The sequence below is a fragment of the Callionymus lyra genome, chromosome 7 (assembly GCF_982586985.1).
Source record: "Callionymus lyra chromosome 7, fCalLyr1.hap1.1, whole genome shotgun sequence".
NCBI lineage: Eukaryota > Metazoa > Chordata > Actinopteri > Syngnathiformes > Callionymidae > Callionymus > Callionymus lyra.
This window is the reverse complement of record NC_141824.1, coordinates 11,193,541-11,215,692: the sequence shown is the minus strand read 5'-3', so window position 1 is coordinate 11,215,692 and position 22,152 is coordinate 11,193,541. Positions and strand designations below refer to the sequence as shown.

The 22,152-nt window shown below is 36.1% G+C and overlaps 1 protein-coding gene across 1 annotated transcript in view; it reads right to left on the bottom strand.

Moving 5' to 3' along the window:
* The window catches only part of pik3cb (phosphatidylinositol-4,5-bisphosphate 3-kinase, catalytic subunit beta), a 67,607-nt gene that overhangs the window by 42,301 nt on the left and 3,154 nt on the right, over positions 1–22,152 (bottom strand). Inside the window, exon 2 of the mRNA XM_087796391.1 lies at positions 10,080–10,159. The gene's annotated coding sequence lies outside the window, so the exon portion shown is untranslated. The remainder of the gene's footprint in view (positions 1–10,079; positions 10,160–22,152) is intronic.

The window sequence follows — 22,152 nt, the reverse complement described above, 5'->3', positions numbered from 1 at the left end:
CCATGGTATAGAAAATGTGAATGAAGTGACATCACAGTGCTATCTTTAACCAGTGGGTAACAGCCCCCCCCTCCAGTCACACGCGGCCCACAGAGGAAACAATGACAGCAGACAGGAAGTGAGTGACAAACAACAACTGAGGCAAAAGTCCCAAACAGTCATTCACGGAGAAAAGCAGCAGCAGCTGAAACTCTGAATCACAGGCCGAGAGATGCTTTTAACAACTCGTCAAATTATATCTGGAGTTTGTTCAAGGCTCACGAGGGATCAGTGTCAAGTACTTGTTGTCACTTTATAATCATGTCTGTCATAATCTGAGACATGCATTGATCTAAACCATGTTATCATGACCAGACATTGTTTGTCTGTACTTTTACTATGACGTCATTTCAAGGCTTGTGACTGAAGCCATTGATTCAAGCAATATGACTGAAAGTTCTGCTCTAAATCCTTGCACTAGCGGAGGGTCAAGGTGACCCAAAGGCCCTAAAACAAATGTATTTGTGGTAATCCCTTGTGTTGTCTCAGGATCAAGTGAACAGTGGTCGTTCATCTTGACCCCGAGATAACTCAAGGGATACCACAAATACATTCTTTTAAGGCCTTTGGGTCACTTTGACCCTGAGACAACACAAGGTATACCAGAAACACATTCTTTTAAGGCCTTTGGGTCACTTTGACCCCGAGATAACACAAGGGATACCACAAACACATTTGTTTTAGGGCCTTTGGGGCAGCTTGACCCTGACATAACACAATGGATACAACAAACATATTTGTTTTAGGGCCTTTGGGTCAGCTTGACCCTGAGACAACATAAGGTATACCACAAACACATTCTTTTAAGGCCTTTGGGTCACTTTGACCCCGAGACAACATAAGGTATACAACAAATACATTCTTTTAAGGCCTTTGGGTCACTTTGACCCCGAGACAACAAAAGGTATACCACAAACACATTTGTTTTAGGGCCTTTGGGCAGCTTGACCCTGAGACAACACAGAGGATACCACAAACACATTTGTTTAATGGGATAGGCTGCTCTGTCCAAGAAGTACAAAACATATATTTACCAGAAATTATATTATGATATTGTATAATTGAATATATCTCCATTTATTTTTTTTATTTTTAATTTTTACCCAAATACTCGAATACTTCCTTTACTTCAAAATACATTTTATTGGACGTCTTGTTTATAGGCATGTTCCTTATTTTATCTTTAAACAAAAAAAAAGAGATCATTATTGGTCATCATTGTCAAGTTTGAATTCGAGCCAACCGTCCGTTGGGCCACATAAAATGACATGCCAGTATCATCCAAATTTAAAAGATAACAAAAGTCACTGAGACGAGTTTATTACGAAGTTTCCTAAAAGATGTTAAGAGGAAACATTAGCATCAAATGAAGCCTCTCAGCATGTGAGTGTGTATTTGGTCTTCAGGTCATGAAGTCACAAAGATATACATTGAAATCTCTAGAGAAGTTTTTACAAAGGTACCGGGTTTATTTTCTGTCTAGGATCAGCACAACATTCAAAACTAACATCAACGACTTAAACTATCGTTTCATCATCGAGGCCAATTATGATGTCACCAGGAACCACTTGAACCGCCATCACTCGTCGAGTCAAACAACTGGTTTAACTTCGTCACGAACACCTGAGAATCACCCAATGAATGACATGAAGGGTTTCTAGTGTTAAAACACAGCAAACCCATTACTTAAACACATGGTGAAACTATCTAAGAACGTTCTTTGAAGATGGTACAAGAGTGTTTGAAGTTTAGTTTAATCGATTTCATGGCTTTAATAAATCAAGGCTACAAAACAAATCTCTTTCTGGAGATGCTTTCAACGGCAGAAGATCATGATCCTGATAATGTTATGTTAGATTTTAAATAATCAGTTGATGAGATGAGCTAAATTTTCCCAGAGGGACATAGTTTTCGAAAAAACAACAGTACAACATGGAGACAGAAACTGCAGGTACATCCATACAATTCAATGAAGATACTTTTGCACCACCTTTATTGTAGAATAATATTGTAATAAAAGATGTAGAGAAGAAGAAGACATGAAAAGCAATCATGCAAACTCATGGTTTAAAACTCCATTAAGAGTAAATATATACATTTTATTGTGATATGTCTTAAATCATGGATTCAAACAACAACAATATCGGCAATAATAGCATCTTCATAGCTCAATGTATCATCTGGAAGTGTTAAAAAGATACGCATTTTTCCCCCCACAATACTGTATTGATATTCAAAAGCACTGTATATATAGTTTCTCATTTTTGGGTTACAAATATTTTTTTATGCGTTACTATAGCTCTGGCTCGTTAAGTTGCAATTTAACTTTCCGCCGCTAGTTGGCAGCAGTCATTTCGTCCACTGCAGCTGAAAGAAACATTAAAATCCTGCGATGACTGAGGCCGAGAGGATACAGTGGACTCCAGCAGCTTTTAAAGCTGATGCGTGGACATATTATTGACTTAGTATTGAAAGTATAAATGTTTGGAAACAGTTGAAATGATGGGATGAAGAAGAAAGACCGATGTGTGAAAAAGTTGAAATGAACTGAAAAAGGTGGAAGAGGAGTATAAGTAGAAGAAAAAAAATGAGTAGTAGAATAAGTAGTAGAAGTAAAAGTAGTAGTGAGAGTGGAAAAGTAGTATAATTAGCAGTATAAGTTTAAGTAGTAAACGCAGTAGTGGAATTAGTAGTAGACGTAGAAGTAGTAGTACAAGTAGTAGTAGTATAATTAGAAAGAGAAATAGCATCAAAACTGACGCTAGATGGCAACAGTAATTTCGTCCTCTGCAGCTAAAAGAAACATTAAAATCCTGCGATGACTGAGGATGAGAGGATACAGTTGACTCCAGCAGCTTTTAAAAGCTGATGTTCGGACATATCGCGATACTGTAGGAACAACAATACATTTGAAGCGTTGTTCTGAAACCATAATATTATTTAGTATTAATATTATTTCTCTTTTATATTTTGTACATATCGTTAATATCCATTCAAATTTTTGTTACAAATTTCCAGAGTAGTCCACAACCCCAAAAATGGTATGTATGTATACCAATATGTACTGGCGAATAAAGCTGCTCTTAAATCTCTTGAATATATCGTATCATTGCCACTGTATAGTGATACACATCTAATCGCCAAATTCCCCAATACACACCCCTTACATCAACAACATGAATATGAATCTACATAGACTCACATGGCCCATGACCGGAACTATTTCAAAGAACTTGATGGGCCAGATTAGGTCTTGAGTTTGATACTTGCTGTAAACCATAAATGTGGACTATGATGTCAAATTGAAACGTAAGAAAACCAGTAAAACTGGGTGAACAAATGTTATAATCATAATTTTAAAAAGGAAAAACTAGGGTATTATATAATGTAGCTGCTCAATTTCACCATCTCCCACGACTACTGGGTCATCCTGACACTTAAACCCGGTCAAAGGTCAGGCCCAGGACACTTAGACGGGTTATATAAACGCAACTTTATTGCAAAAATAAACCAGTTCACCTCCGTTTTCAGAGACACAGAAGAACGAGACACAAAAATCAAATAAGTGAGCGACACGTGGCGAGATAAAAGAAAGTCGGTGGGCGGAGTCTGATACAAGATGCCACTGTAGAGGGAGGACCGAAACCCGGGATGGGAGTCGACAATAAGCCTCTGTATTCGGCAAGTATGTGTGTGCCAGTGCCAGTAAGGACAGTCCTGTGCCCTGAACAAACACTGGCCTTGTGTAGCCATTGGCTTGACGATCACCCGCTCCCCTTGCTAACATTGCTCTCTCTCTTACACACACACACAAAAACACACACACACACAATACAAACAGAGAGCATGGGGCATCGAGGTCACATGGACCTTGTCAGTGCACACAACGATAAACAACTTCACTTGTATGATTTACTGCTTACAATCATTTTTCAGACCAATTTCACATCCACTAACTAAAGAAACAGAATAAATCTAAGAGGAAGGGAAAGGAAAACACAGCAGTTTATCATCGAAAAATACTTTCACGATAGTTTAGAAAAACTACATTTACTATAAAGGTTTATTTTTTAACATAATCTAAAGTAAAACAGAAGACCGGATAAAGCATTTATAAGGCGTTATTGGACATATAATGATGGTTTATAATCATGTATTTTAACCCATTTCAAACTTGATGAAGTGTATATGTAAGTATATATATATATATATATATATATATATATATATATATATATATAATATATAAGTGGGAGACCTTAAGTAAAGTGGGAACACCGTGTTGTAACTAGAAATTTTGCATTAACAGAAGAAAATGTGGCATAAATGCTGAATCTGTAAACTAAAAAGCTTGAAAGTATTGACTTAGTATTGAAAATAAAAATGTGTTGAAACAGTTGAAATGATGGCAAAGAAGGACTGACGTGAAAAAGTTGAAATCAACTGAAAAAGGTTGCGAAGAAGAAAAAAGTAGTAGTAGAAGTAGTGTATTAGAAGTAAAAGAAGTAGTTGAATTGGTAGTAGAAAAATAAGTTGTAGTGGGAGTAGAAATAGTAGTATAATTAGTAGTAGAAGTTCAAGTAGTAAACGCAGTAATGGAATAAGTAGTAGACGTAGAAGTAGTAGTACAAGTAGTGGGAGTATAAGAAGTAGTATAATTAGAAACATAATTAGTAGTAAAAGTAGTATTAGTGGAAGTAAAATAATTGGTAGTAGTAGTACAAGTATAATTAGTAAAAGCAATATTAGAAGTAGTAGTAGAACTAGTTTAATTAGTAATATAATTAGTAGTAGAAGTAGGAAAAATAGTAGAAGTTAAATAATTAGTAGTAAAAGTAGTATAAGTTTAATTATTATTTTTGAATATATGGTCTGTGTTGCTGTGTTCTGGAAAAACAATTTCCCAAAGAAGACCTCCAGAGGGATCAATAAAGTTTATCCATCCATTGTATAACCATCTTAACAATCACAAAGAAATACATCTTACTGTAAAGTGAATTATTTATTGTATTGGAGAAAGTATTTCGCATGTATGAATAATATTTGAAGTCAAATGTTATTTACAGTGTTGGCCAAACATTTAAAAACGATTGTAAGATTGAATCCTGATGCAATGTTTTTATTATAAGGAACCCTCTTTTGCATCTTCATCGGAACCAGGTCCAGAATCTAAATCGGTGCGTCCCGGTTTAGCTATATTTAGAAAATCACAGCTGTACCATTTAGTTGCCGTCATCGAAAACCGCGACGTCTAGATCTGCTTCTTCGGCAATTGCTCCGAAATAGAAAGTGTCGACCAAGTTCAAGGAGAACGAGAGTTCAGTGAAAGGTCACTCGGGGTCGACGGCGGAACCACAACAAACTATAAATGGACTTTTCAACAGCAGGAAATCTCTCCTTCAACCCTTTAAAAAAAAGAAGAAAGTCTGAGGCTTTAGACGACCCTGGCGTGTCAGGAAAGGAGGGATTAAAATAGGACCGAGGGACACATTTGATTTGAAGGATTTGGGTTTTTTTTTCAGCCTCTTGCCAAGCCGTCGTTAACGGTAAACAAAGAGCCGCACAGTGACACTGAGTGACACACCAGAGGAAGCGCAAACCCAGAGATGGGACTCTTTTCTTGGCACTGCCGGCGTATCGCTACAGAGGTGACCGGGTTGCCGGGAGCTCTGGGAATGACATCCTGGTGTCTCTCGCTCTCCCTCCCTCTCGCTCTCCACTTCACACAGGCGTCCATCTGCCTGACGACCACACCGTCTTAGTGATGGTGAACTTCCTGTTGCACTGAATATGCAGCTCGAGGTCTTGTTTTCCACCAAAGTACCTCGGAAACGTAGACGCTTGAGTGATTGAAGGAATCGTGTGAACCAACCTAGAGTCTCATTAAAATTGTTTTATTGAAATATATTTATAGAATTATGTATACATTTTTACACAAAGTTTGAGATTAGAATTCTTATAAATAACATTTTAAAAAAGGAATTATTTTTCCATTTGTTGTCATTTAAATGTTAATATAAAATGTTGTGTTGTTGAATTTAGAAACTGTATAAAATAATACATTTTCATTTAAAAAACATTACATTTTTTTTAATTTAACTATTCAAAAAGAACAAATTAAACATGTCAATAAAGGAAATTAACATTTAATGCTTAGAAGAACCAATAACATTTCTAGTATTAACATTTAATATTTCAATGGCACCGATTTAACTCCAAAAACTACTAATTTATGAAAATCAAGACGTATTTTTCCCATTTAATGTGTTGGAAATTCTCAAGTCATATAGTATGTGTGTAAATATATGTATACTTGAAAGTAAGTTTACTTGTAAGGGTTCAATCATATTTTATTACATTTGTTTATATATAAATATGTAAATATAAAGAGAAAAAATCTTTTTAAATAAGAGGTAAAAAAAAGGATTGAATATATGATTGTATAATTATCAAAACACACATTTAGAATAAAGAAAATATATATAAATGTTTTGGATTTTGGGGATGTCTGACCCATCAGAATACCTAGCGTTTCCTCCTACGTTATAAAGCAGCATTTGTTTGGTGTTGACAATAATAATAATATATGTAAATATAGTAAAAACATGTGGTCAACTGTCCTTACCAGAGTATTCAGTGATCCACATCTATAGGCAGAAGAAAAGAACATACAGTTCCACAGAGTTACTTCCTGTTGGACTATGAATACACTACACAGCAGAAAAGCTGGCAAACACAATGAGCCACATTATGGTCTTTGTTGAAAGGAAATATAACGTGGCCGTTCAAATCAATCCACACACGTCCCGGCCCGGATCAGCGGTAGCACATTGTGTTATCTCTCCAACCCAGTTTGCTTTAATTACGGAGGCCAGTGGCACAAAGACAAACCAAAAGAAGGGCTGGGTTTCCTCAGATTGTTGGACCGAACACTGGTTCTTGTGGGTCACATTGCTGGGCTTTCGGAGATTGATAACGAAATAAGAAAACAAAATATCTCCAGAGAAATTCATACGGTTGTTCAGTGAGAAAGGAGAAAACACAGTAAGACTATGGTGAGGTCAGCGAATGGCTTCGAAAAATGCATTAATTTAAATTGTTGCTACATAACCAGGTGAATGGAATTTACCACAGAATACTAAAGAAATTCAACCGAAAGTAGTTACAGATGGAAGATGATCATGTTTTTTGTTTTGTATTGTTAATTATTAATGCCATATTGGAAAAACTTTTTTGGATAAGAAATGTTTACCTCATATCTATGGAAGAATTTTAGTGCCATCAGAATATTGAATGGTTGAATTTTTATTTTCAAAATTTTTAATTTTGTTGTCTTTTTAACCTTTGTGTTATCTCAGGGCCACTATATATGCATTTCTCTGGGTCACCTTGACCCTCAACACAAGGGTTAAGCATTGTTTTTTTTTAATAATGATATTTATTTATTTTTATCCTTAAACTTTAAATTTAACTAAAAATGTTATCATAATTTGAAATGTTGAATTGAACTTGTCTTCTTAAATAATTTAATTAAAATATAAAATAAAATGCATTATTTTTGTTGTTTGATATTCTAATTTCCAAGAATACAAAATATACGTTAAAAATGCAATATTTCTTAATTAATTTCCTTTTAAATTCAATTTAAAAAAGAATGGTATAATAGTACCGTTAGACAATACCAATCGAGTACCGAGCTACTTGATCCTAACTTTCAGCCAATCATGTGACGCAGTAGATCACATGACTAAATGTTGAATTTTGAAATTTTTGTAATTAATGGAAATAGAACATCAAACTCGACTTATATGAAAAAAAAGGTTTTTGATAGAATCTAAATTCAATCGTTAAATATAAAAATCATTCAAAAATAATGATGAAATGCTTAAAAATATCTTGGGAAGGCCGGTAAAAATGGTTCAAACTCCCTTCTCTACAAAGTATGCTGGAGGTGGATCGAGGACACTCAGCTGAAGTGTTAGAAGACGATGACTGGAATGTGCAGCGGCTCTTACTGAAGGCGAGAGTGAGTGGAAAGTGCCTGATGACCGGAGATACAGCATATAGGAGAGATAATTTGATCAAGGTAGTTTTCCGCATTTCAGAGGCCGTGAATGAAGAGGGGAAATGAAAACAGGTGGGAGAACATCAGAGGCTATTATTGGGCGACGACAGGAAATGTGATTGTAATGCGGGGAGACGTCAAGGCTGCACCTGTACCTCCACACTTCACTGTTAAACCAGAGAGTCCTCACTATTTGCTCGTATTTTAGAGCAGAAAATTTGAAATTCTTTCTTTTCCATCGGCACTACCCGTTATTTTCCATAAGTTAAGAAACAAAAATACTTGTATGTTCCTCACATATCGGTGGATTACAAATATGTTCTTGAAGGAGTCAGTAGATCATCAAACACAGAGATCGTTCTAAATCTTAGGAGCAACAGTCTGGAAGGATTTCTCTCCTCTGGTCCTGAACAGTGTTCAGGAACCATCAGTAGATTCTGATCCACAGACCTCAGAGCCCGAGCTGGGGTGTAAGTCTGGATCACATCAGTGATGCAATGTCTGACCATGAACAGTTCTGAACCAGAATTTAAAAATTGATCCTGAAAGAAACTGGCAGCCAGTGAAGAGTTTTAAGGATCGGGGGAAATGTGAGTTCTTCTACTAGAGCGGCTCAGAATTCTCGCTGCAGAGTTTTGTATGAACTGCAGGCGAGACAGATCCTTCTTGTTTAGACACCAAAATAAACTGTTACAATAGTCTAAACACAAAGACACAAACACGTGGATCATAAGATCCAGATCGTGTTGTGACATCATTTTCCTAAATTTAGAGATTTTCCTCAGTTAAAGAAAACTAGTGACATGTCTTGTCCCCATGTAGCTGGGACAATGATTACGTGAAAAGCAGTAAAATTATAAAGCACCTTAAAACAAAACCAAGTCAAAAAACAATGAAAATATACAAAGTAATTAACTTACTTATTAAAAAGCGTAATGTATCACCATACATCTTGCCCTGGGTAGCTTAGACATCAGGAATAAGCAGCAGATAAAAGATAATTTTCTTCTTAAGATGCAAGAAGGTGTTTTTATTTACAATAAATACATGAAAAGGGGTAAAAAAAAAATAATTAAAAATGTGAAAAAGATAAATCACTTTTCCAATAAAACTAGTGATTAAGTACCTTATTGAGAACACAGCCTACCACCATGGGGCTCATACATCATTATGCATCCTGCCCCGAGTAGCTTGGACGGCAAGAGTCCGACATATTCAAAGGAATAAGAGATGTTTTTATTATGTTTCAATTAGAAACAAAAACGTGTTAGAAAAATGTAAAATAATAATAAATCACCTATCCAAATACACACGTGATTAAGCACATTGTTGAAAATGGGAACACGGCATACCACGGAGCTCATATGTCATAATGCCTTTTGCCCCGAGTAGCTTGGACAGCACCTTTATTGGTAAACCCAATAAAAGGAATAAGCAGTACATGGGAGGGTTTTGAAAACATTTCTCCTAATTTTTGGATTTGGTATTTCAACGACAAATAAATGTAAATTGTGAAGCAATTAAAACAAAAATAAAACACCAGTGATTAAGTACCTTCTAGAAATGGGTAACACAGAATTCCAAGGTTCTCATATATCACTAGCACTAAGTATCACTAAGTATCACTACGTATCCGATGGAATTTATTTTATATTTTTTGTTAATGTCTTGCCGTCCAAAGCCAAAAGCAGCGAGAGCAGGAACACTGATCCAACACCGTCTACTGAGGAGATTATCTTTGACATCTAAAGTAGCTTAAGGTGCTAATGTTACTGACAACAGTTGTCTTTAGTTTAGGATTTATATGGCAAACGCAATAAACATTAGTATATATTGAATTATGCATCAACAAGCAGCCGGTACTATGTAGGCGTTTATAGACAACTGGTTTGCTGATTAGCTCTTTTAAAAGTTGAATGTCAAACCTAAAACATTATTCTTTAGACAAACAACATTCAAAATGGAAGTTTCTTACCTGCCGTTCCTTTTCGGGAGATTTTATTCCCTTAGTGTCCGCTCAGTGATGGACATCTCTTGACGGCGACAACACTGCATCTGCCGGACGAACGAAGCAAAGATTCAGTGAATGTTCCCGAGAAACAAATGCATTATCCATGATAAGAACTTGATAGACGTGGTCGAACAGATTTTGTCAAGCAAGTTTTCCCCGGACCATAGATGCTTCGGCAGATTAGAAAACAAAAGCATGAAGAATGTAGAGGTACAAATTAAAGTCCCATTCTCAGTGAAGTTTGCTGCCAAAAATGAAGGGAAATATTACCGACTGACTATCAGAAAACTATCTCCATAAATACCACGGACAACTAGCAGCTTGTTAGTGTAGAAGCGGTTAGTGCTGATATTACTTGTTAATTTGTTCCAGATTTAATCATTTACCCGATATGATGAAATTAACGAGTAAAGGATGGAAAAATATTTTCCAGGAAATGACTCAGAACCTGGTTGACCTGTACCTTACATTTTGCTGGTTCATCATTAAAAAAAAAGCAAATGGAACCAAAATTGAGCAGAAAAATAAAATGATTCAGTTTATTTCATAATATAAATTTAAGGTTGCAGTGAAATAGAAAGATAATTGGGTTAAATAACGGTCAGAAATAATTCAAAACTGTTCTCTCTGCACTTTTTTTAAATCTAAAAAAATATACATCTTTTTTTGATGGATCAGTTGAAAATAGTTTGATTACAGTGGAAAATTGTTGTATTTACAATCACACTATTGTTCAACTACAATGAAAGTTGTATAATCAAACAATTTTCAACTATAATCAAACAATTTTCAACTATAATCAAACAATTTTCAACTAAAATCAAACAATGTTCAACTATAATCCAACAATTGAACTGTAATCAGACAATTTTCAACTATAATCAAACAATTTTAAACTATAATCAAACAATTTTAAACTATAATCAAACTATTTTTAACTTTAATCCAACAATTGTCAACTGTAATCCAACAATTTAACTATAATCCAACAATTTTCAACTGTAATCAAACAATTTTTCAACTATAATCAAACTATTATCAACTATAATCCAACAATTGTCAACTATAATCCAACTATTATCAACTATAATCAAACAATTATCAACTGTAATCCAACAATTTAACTATAATCCAACAATTTTCAACTGTAATCAAACAATTTTTCAACTATAATCAAACTATTATCAACTATAATCCAACTATTATCAACTATAATCAAACAATTATCAACTGTAATCCAACAATTTAACTATAATCCAACAATTTTCAACTGTAATCAAACAATTTTTCAACTATAATCAAACTATTTTTAACTTTAATCCAACAATTGTCAACTATAATCCAACTATTATCAACTATAATCAAACAATTATCAACTGTAATCCAACAATTTAACTATAATCCAACAATTTTCAACTGTAATCAAACAATTTTTCAACTATAATCAAACTATTTTCAACTATAATCCAACAATTTTTAACTTAAATCAAACAATTTTCAACTATAATCAAACAATTTTCAACTAAAATCAAACAATGTTCAACTATAATCCAACAATTGAACTGTAATCAGACAATTTTCAACTATAATCAAACAATTTTAAACTATAATCAAACAATTTTAAACTATAATCAAACTATTTTTAACTTTAATCCAACAATTGTCAACTGTAATCCAACAATTTAACTATAATCCAACAATTTTCAACTGTAATCAAACAATTTTTCAACTATAATCAAACTATTATCAACTATAATCCAACAATTGTCAACTATAATCCAACTATTATCAACTATAATCAAACAATTATCAACTGTAATCCAACAATTTAACTATAATCCAACAATTTTCAACTGTAATCAAACAATTTTTCAACTATAATCAAACTATTATCAACTATAATCCAACTATTATCAACTATAATCAAACAATTATCAACTGTAATCCAACAATTTAACTATAATCCAACAATTTTCAACTGTAATCAAACAATTTTTCAACTATAATCAAACTATTTTTAACTTTAATCCAACAATTGTCAACTATAATCCAACTATTATCAACTATAATCAAACAATTATCAACTGTAATCCAACAATTTAACTATAATCCAACAATTTTCAACTGTAATCAAACAATTTTTCAACTATAATCAAACTATTTTCAACTATAATCCAACAATTTTTAACTTAAATCAAACAATTTTCAACTATAATCAAACAATTTTCAACTGTAATCAAAGCATTTTTCAACTGTATTTAATCTAGGATTGAACACAGTATGATAATGTGAATGAAAAGTGTATATATTTTGTATTTTTAGTAATTCTGATGTTTTTGCATTATTTGGGAATTATTGTTCATGTCTGAAATACAAAAAAATCTGTGAACTGTGCTCCTGATATACAAATGTCACCTCTGTGGGATAAATAAAGCTTTTAAGGATCTTATCTGAAGTTAAGGACAGGAAGAGACTGAAATAATAAATAAACAAACCAGGAAGAGACTGAAATAATAAATAACCAAACGCATAAAAACCAGAACCAACTCTTCACCCTAGCATACAAAACAAAACTATATCCAGATCAGATATCAGAGGTTCCTCTCTCTTGCGAGACAGTTTCCGAACTCCAGCCTCAGTCGTGTGATACTGAAACTAAAGATCCAGGACCACTTCTCCAACTCAAGTGACCGACACGACCTGGAAGTCGAATAATACATTTCAAACCAGTCACTGTGTTCTGTACATCAGAAAATACAAACTAAAACCTCAAGATTATGATCAAAGGCATCAGTGGACTCTCTCCCATCACTGACGTCCACACTGAACTTAGACGGATGACGCAGGAGTCCAACAAGTCAATGACTTGCTCATAAAAATACCAACAACATTGTAAACAACCGACGCAAAACTGATGGAGATCAACAAACTTCCTGCTCCACTGATGCTTTATCTGGTTTCCCGGGGTGTGACGCCACCAACCCTCAGGGGTTTAAACTCCCGAGGATGAATGAGCGAAGACTCTCGTAGTAACGTTCGCTGGAGTACAGTCGAGCGGATCCAGGAAGTGGACGATAAGGATCACAGGCGAGGGAACGGTCAAAGTTTAACTGGTCACAGTTTAAATGTCACATGATATGAACCATGTTTGCTCTGCAGTGATTTCAGGAAGAGGTTCGAAGAGGTCGAACCGCGGGTTCGCTCGGGTCAGGATTTTTACAAGAATGACGCTTCGGACACGAGAAAATCCTCTTGATATCGACAAGTATTCACCGCTGTAAGGTTACAAGAAATTCCAGGATTATTGAATGTACACACGTTTGTAGACGCCCAACGATACAATAGTTTTAATTAACCAACTTGGTTAGGTTCTTTTATTTTTGCTGTTTCTAGTTAGATAATCAACTTTTCCAGTGATCACTGGAGGTGTAGAAAAATAACCACAAACTTAAAATCCACTACATTCTTTTCACCATTTCTTTGGCTTTAAATAAAATTGAATTATACCTTTTGTCAAAATTATGTTATGGTTTGGCTTTCAATAAAGTACAAAATAACTCTTTTTTTCTATTTATAATTATAATGCAAATAACAAATGCACTTAAACTTCTGGCTGAACAACTAAAGGAACAGTTTTTCTAGTTTTCAAATGGTATTTTGTTTCTTAAATAAGTATTTTATAGTTTACAGTTCTTTAAAGTGGGGTTTAAAATAAAGTACTTTCGATTTTTAATGTACAATTTACATGCAAATCTTAACTGTGTATTCTATGCTGAAGTCATTTAATCCTCCAAAGCTAAAGTAACAGCAAGATCTGGGAATGACTGAGGACGAGGGGATACAGTTGACCCCACCAGCTTTTAAAGCTGGTGTTTGGACATATTTTGGTTTAAAAAACAAATTAAAGTAGTTACGACTATGTCAAGAGTCATGTGGTCTGTAAATTCTTGACACCAGAGTCAAGTACTCGACAATACTACAAATATATCCTTGTTACTATGGTTTCACAATATATTTTATTGCAGCCTGTGTATCCTGATTTGTATCTAAGCGCCAGATTCTTCCCAAAAAACACCGCAAAGTGATCACACACAAATTAACAAGACATGAAGACAAGCATAGCAACGGAATTAAAATAAACAGATTATCCAAGAAAAAATATTTTTCATTTAATTTAAGAAACTTTAATCTTTCTTATCTTGAAAACCCCTTTTCTACCGTTGTCTTTTTGGACTCTTGTTTTATAATATGTTTGTATCGTTGTTGTCCTGAAAGACACCCTATAAATAAAATGTATTAATATTATTATCGTTATAAAATAAATGAAATATAATCTTGAATTAAATTGCTATTTAAAGCTAAACTCAGACAGTAAAACAAAAATGGCCGCCTTCTTTCGTCACAAAGAGATACATGACTGCACAAGCACGGCATAGTTTTGTCCCTGAATGACTTTAGAGTGAAAACAGTACCTTTTGTTTTTACAACGAACTCCTAACTGTATTCACAACAAGATGGCTGCATTTCTGACTTTATCAGCTCGACCATCTCTGCCGACCATCAGGGTAACAGAAGTGAAAATGATGCTCGTACTCAGTAGTAAAATAACAAACGGTTCGTTCAGGCGCTGGAACTACACAACGTCAAAATTCAACGTAAAAATCTTAGTAAAACAGTTACTCGCAGGATGTATCATGATGAAAAATGGATTCAGAAGTTCGATCTCCAGAGTGATTAATAAAGTCTATCCATCTATAGAAGTGTGACACATGAACATCACTTTCATTTTTTCTAAAAAAAAAAAGAAAAAAAAAAAAGAATCTCACCGTCATCAAATGAGAACAAAGTAACAGAACATGACTAAAGTCTTGTCATTGTTAATGTTTACTTCACTTTGAGACTAAGGAGGTTATTTTTATTAATTTTTTGCACATAAAACCCCCAGTAACAGCTGTAACCTAAGTTCCTGGAAATGTGCGAAGAAACCCATAGTGACGGCCTGTAGAGGGCAGAGCATGCATGAAGTAGAAAAGTTATTTTAAAGTAGATTGTAACACAGTTAAGTCATTTTTATGATTGAAAATGAGCGGATTCTAAATCAAAGTTAATCGACTCAGATCATTATGAATTGGAATCAAATTTATTTACTGAACTCGTGGCCGCACGACTCGATTGGACCCTCAAATCAAATTAAAGTGATGTTTGAATCCGGCCGGAAATGTTTATTTTAGCCCTTCATTTAATAATGACTTGGGAAAAAAAATAGAACATTTAGTGACCATATCGCACGACAGACTCATTCCACTTGGATTATTATTTGGATCTACGGGAACAAACCCACAGGGTTCCCCCATAATTTGCACTGATGACGAGGCCAAAAACACACCTCAAGAGTCGGGCTTTAAAATCAAAACATTGCCGTGTTGACCCTTCCAGAACTCAACCACACACACCCTCTTCCTCCTCCACCCAGAACCTGGAGGAAGAATGTTGGGAATGCACACCAGGAAAATGACTGGAGGCTTCATCACACAGTTCCGGGCGATCTTTCTCTCTCTCTCTCTGACTCACAGAGATTCTGTCAACACGCTTGTTTTTGTCATGTGGGTCAGTAGTCAGTCATTGGTGAGGCTCGCCATTGTCGTTAATGTCACTCGCATTCTTGTGACTGCGGGTCCTGAAGCAGGTCACCCAGCGCTGGGGGAACTTTTTTTTTTTTTGGGCCCTGGAGGCTTGAGTGAGAGTAAGAAGTCCTGAGGGACCTTCCAGTTCAGTTTGCTGGTGCACATGCTAGTGACTGAGTTGCTTCTTATTTATACTTTGAACAAAATTAACTTTATACTTGACATGATGACGTTTTATTTTTTCCTTATTGACGTTACAGAATCATCCGTTTCCTCTGATCATTAATGTCATTTAAATATGATCTTTGACATAATGTTATATTATATTCTTGCTCTGTATTTAACTTTTTATTCCAACATTATCGGTTTGATACATCAGGACGTACTGCTGCCAAGAAATCTAGACAAAAAAAACAACTAATTAATTAACCATTGGGTTATCTCAGGGTCAATTAGACCCGAATGCCGGAAAAAAAAGAAGTCTTTGTGGTATCCCTTGTGTCGTCTCTGGGTGAAGAAGCTGAATGACCTCTTTCATCGTGTATGCATTTCAGGGAGATCGTTCACCTTGACCCGGAGACAACACAAGGGATACCACAAACATTTTTTGGGCCTCCGGGTCACCTTGACCCAGAGACAGCACAAGGGGTACCACAAACACGTTTACGGGCCTCCGGGTCACCTTGACCCAAACACAACACAAGAAACACCACAAACACGTGTTCGGGCCTCTGGGTCACCTTGACCCTGAGACAACACAAGGGATACCACATACACGTTTTCGGGCCTTTCGGGTCATCTTGACCCAGAAACAACACAGGGGATACCACAAACACCTTTTTGGGCCTCTGGGTCACCTTGACCCAGAGACAACACAAGGGATTTCACACACACGTATTCGGGCCTCCGGGTCACCTTGATCCAGAGACAACACAAGGGATACCACAAACACGTTTTCTGGCTTCCAGGTCACCCTGACCCTTAGATAACAAAAGTGATACCACAAACTCGTTTTCGGGGCTTTGGGTCACCCTCACCCTGAGATAACGCAAGGGATACCACAAATACGTTTTCGGGCCTCCGGTTCACCTTAACCCTGAGATGACAAGGGTTAAATAAATACCGATTTTGTTGCCAAAAGACTTGCGTATTAAAATAATCGAAACAATAAAACCACCAATTAAGACGCAACATCAACGAAAGGCTACGATAAAGGTAAGTTGACATCAAACACGACAACACGAGATAAAACTAGTCTACCAGAGTGCGTCATTTTGTGATTTTAGTGACGATTAATTTGCCAAAAATGCAAATCCACACAATACAACTACTGATGCAATTTCATTTGTATTACTTATGGCCTTAAGATTATTTGTTCTTTTGACCGGGCCAGTGTCGTTTGTTTTATTGGCCTTAAAAATAGCCGCTTGGAAACGGTAAGTCAGCCCGCATTAGCAAGTAATCCACGGTTATAAAGTGAAAAACCTCCGAGGTAATCAGCTCCGAAAAAACCCGCAACAAGGAATGCCAGGAATGCCACAACACAAACATTTTTACGTGCTCCCTTAAACCGAGGGTAGTCTCGAGACCGTTACGTCCCCTGGTGCGTCATCGCCGGCTCAACCGTGAACAAAACAGTATTGTGTTTTCAGTTCTTAAAAAAAAAAAACCCCGTCTAAAGCCGACTCACCGGCGCACAGCGGGTCATTTACGACGCCGGCGAGGAGCCACGAGGAACCTTATGCGTGACGTGCACCTCCTTCCATCTTTATATAGAAGCTTGTTTTCTCTCGCACCGTTCTGAAGCTTCTTCCCCCGACCCTAGGTCGGAGTCTCGCAGTCTGGTGGACGAAGATCCACTTGGATGTCGTAAATCGACTACCGACCCGGCTGCCCGGGCGACCGATGTTCCGTCCTACAAAAGCACAGCCGACTCGGACGGCATTTAACCGCACAGACACGAGCGTCGAACTGCAATTACGACACAGACGAACATAAGGTGGCTGAAGGAAAAAAACAGCCACAGGTCACATAATTCTACACATGAAGACAAACACGAGTGTCTAGACTTCAAAGCTAATGGATACGATGACGCTATGAGGAGCCCAGAGAGATGGATGATGTACCTAAAGTCTATTTTAAGCAACACCAGGGGGGGTTTAGTGTTTACGGACTTCAAAGAAGAACAGCTATAGATTACAGTGAAGTCATAAAAACATATGAGGAAGTAAACAAGCCGTAAAACAACTAATAGCTTTTTTATTTTTATTTATATCGCGAGGCTAATGGTAAAAATGGAGACGTTTGTTTACGTCTTTATCGATTCAAATAGTATACAATACAAATATTAATATGTAGGCGATGTAAGGATGCACGATTAGACCAGAAATGCTCAGAAAACAAATGTCTTTGTGGTATCCCTTGTGTTGTCTCTGGGTGAAGCCGAATGACCTCCACCACTGTGTATGCATTTCAGGGAGAACGTTCCCCTTGAACCGGAGACAACACAAGGGATACCAGAAACACATTTGTTTTTGGGCCTTCGGGTCACCTTGACCCAGAGACAACACGAGATACCACAAACACCTTTTCGGGCCTCCGGGTCACCTTGACCCAGAGACAACACAAGGGATACCACAAACACGTTTTCGGGCATCCGGGTCACCTTGACCCAGAGACAACACAAGGGATACCACAAACACGTTTTTGGGCATCCGGGTCACCTTGACCCAGAGATGACACAATTAAATAAATACCAATCGGAAAAATATCAGTATCGCGATATTGGCAAGTGCGATAATTTAGAATTGTATAAATCAAGCATTTCTTTAACCAATCAGGCGCGACCTTAAACGCGCACTTCGACCAATCAGTGTCACGTTCTGTAAAGTTGTCAATTTGTACTTCTAAGTCTTTTTGTCGTTTACGTCTCCGTCTGTCAAAAAAGGAGATACAAGTACACAGTGCAGGCTTTTCCTTGATTTTCTGGAACTACTGCGTTGTTCTCGGTGTTATCTTGATCTTTCAAGTATATATTTTATTGAGTATTGTTCTTGATTGTTAAAGCGCTTTGTGACCCTGGTCTGGAAAAGTGCTATACAAATATAAATTACTTACTTACTACTACTACTACTTCTTAAGTCTGGCGGATGGATCAAAGAACATACCCCAATGCATCAATCAGGACTCACGAGCTACACACTCTTTGAAACAAATGTAAACGTTAAAATACTAGCTAGCTAGCACATCACCGTGACCTGTGGGGGTAAAGTTAGACATCAAGACATGTTGTTGACCATTCAAGGTTCATAATATATCAGCAGAACAAACTTCTTTCTAAGGCCACATATTCTGACAAAGCTTATACTTCTATGGTGAACATCAAAGGAAAGTAGACCTTAAATCACCTTAAAAACATCTACAAGCTGCAGGATAAAACATTAGCAACATAAAGAGTAAGATTGCCTTTGACCTCTACTATGAAATCACTTTGAATTTAAATTATTTTATTCCATTTACTATAAATTAAGATTCATATATATATATATATATATATGGGAAATACATATTCAATGATAACATTGATTTTTTTCCCCTTTACTTCTATGAATAAATATTGATAAATAAATGGTTTGATTAGAAAAAAAGAAAAACTGTTTTATATCGTGGATCACACAAACAACTCAACACTAAAAATAACCCAACAAAAATCCTTATGATATTTTCACATTTTCAGAGTAATTTTGTGGTTTTAAATGTTAAATCGCACTATTTTAAAGCAAATAAAACAAGAATTACCAATTCCTTAATAACACAACAATGATTTCTCTTAAAGTGGAATCTATTACACAACTGATGCTTTCGCGGAAAAGTTCACTCGTTAGAAAAATGACTAAAAATGTTACACTATTTTCGGTCACACGGTGGGGTCACCAGGGTCACCAGGGTCACCAGGGTTCATCTTTATTTTGATGTCCACAGAGCAAACAGACTTTTCTCTCAACCGTGCCAATATCAATGTGATCGATCACGGCTACACAGTTTCGTTTCCCCATTTCATGCAAATTCACTTCGACCACTTTCTCTGGAATTCTTCCTCCCGTTCATCCCTCTCTCCAACATTCCTCGGCAGGTCTCGGCGTGCCGCGCCGCTCGCCGTCTTGTACAATTCCTGCAGGCTGTTCTCAGTTCCTGCTGCGACACAATTCCGCTTCTCAGACTCTCGCCTCATTGTCTGAAGCGCTCATCTCGACGTAGGCGAGCGAGATAACATGTACGCGGTCGTCTTGAGCAAGGGAAAGCGTTCGGTATCAAGGTCACGGTGACGCTTCAGTAGGAAGTTGTGCAAAAACCCGACAGAGGTGGAGAGTACGCAACACCCGCTTGCCCAATACCAACCACATCCCAAACACTAGCTCTGAAACTATAGCTTTTGTTTTTCTCCCAAGTCCTTGTTATATGACGACTCAATCGGACTTTTAATGACCCAAGTTGCATTCTGGGTGGTTTTCAGACGATCATACGTCACTCAGAATAACTATCAATAGTCAAGGTTTATAAAGGTTTGGCCGGTTGACAAGTTCTTGTTTCAACAGGCCATTTTTTTCTGTCTTCTTTTCCCCCGTAGAAACAAAAGACACCTAAAAAATTATATATAATCGCACACAACTATAAACAATTAAAATTACACAAAACTGTAAAGAAAAAAACTACCATTAAAGCAAAAAGAAGACAAACAATACAAAACTGAAAGTGATAAATTAAAATAAAACAACTTGTATAATTGTGCAAACAAAAGTCAACCAATCAATTAATTACGTATAATAAATGCATGTTTTTTTTTCTACAAAATTTTAATTTTTAGTGTTAATTTGTTCAGTTTCACGTCGACACATTGGTGCTCTTGAACGCACCATAGCCATCCAGAAGTCTTTGAATGCATCATTATTGTGTAACAAAGTTAACAGACATTGGTTTCCTAGTCATCCACGCATTCATTGTTGATTTATTTAAGAAGGAGTATTAACTAAAAGCACTAACTATCCAAGATCTTGTTTGACTATAAATTGAATCTTCTATTAAAAAACCTATTATTTGATCTGTAAATCAGAAACAGGTTAAAATCATCACCAATAAATCGTCTGATCAAGTCGGTGTCTATTTAATCAAATTTATTTTGATTTCTCCTTTTGAATAACTTGAAAATACACAACATAAAGTCGAAAAAACAAACTCAAGATGTGGTCACGAGATCTCGCGAGTTCCATAACCAACTATTATCCAACATTTATTCAGCCGCTGAACTGTTTAATAACCCTGAAGTCATTTCCCAAAAACAGTAAACAGTAGATAGTAATCCTCTCGTTCATTTTTCACGTTCCCCATTACGAGTCGCTCCTTCTCTTAAATAGCAGCATTGTTTGGCCATGTTGGTGCGATGACGTCGGTTCGCCTTATCAGCTTTCACACACTTTACCTCCAAAAAAACAAAAAAAACACATTCTCACAGCAGAAGGATCTAGAAGTGGATCGTAATGCTTTCTCATAATCGAACCACAGACTTGTTACACTTCCAAGAAATGTGGCGGAAAATAAACTTAATGATGCAACAAATTGAAGTCAGAACGTCTATAACTCAAGACAGTTTTTTAGTGGCTGATAGTTTCGACGAGGGCCATTGAGAACCTTAATAAGAAGACCAACTAAAAAAAACAATCTGCTAAAAAGTTGGCCATAGGTAGGTCTGAGTATCGTACTTCGGATCTTTTCGTGGGACGGAATGAAATGCTTCGGTAGCACAAAGTAAAGACAAATTCCTAGTCTTTTGATGTCAAGTTTCCGACATACAGGTGGTCGATAAAGTTTATTTTCATCAAATGGAAAAATAGAACCTTTTACAAACGTCTTCAATTCTCTGAATTCTTGACTAAGTGACGAAGACAGTAGCTGTAGAAAGTAGAAAAATTAACTCAAGATTTAAGAAACATCTTAAGACGTTTTTATTTGTTCAGGCTTTTCCTTGATTTTCTGGAACTCCTGTTGTGTTCTCAGTTTTATCTTGACCATTAAAGTATACACTTTATTGAATATTGTTTTGATTGTTTAAGCGCTTTGTGACCCTGGTCTGGAAAAGCGCTATACAATTAAAAATTACTTACTTACTTACTATTATGTCTGATGTCATTTTATTTTTTGTTAGAATTGATAAAGTTTGTTCAGAACCCAGTATCAGTACCAATATCAATAATTTGCAATCCTTAACCAGCACTAACTACACTGTCAACCCAACTCTAGGCCCCTAAGTAAACTGCAACCAGTGGACTTTTTACTTTCAAAAAACAAACGAAAAATGGAATTAACTATTAAACACAAACATATTTTACGTTCACAATAAAGTTTCAGGAAAATTCAGG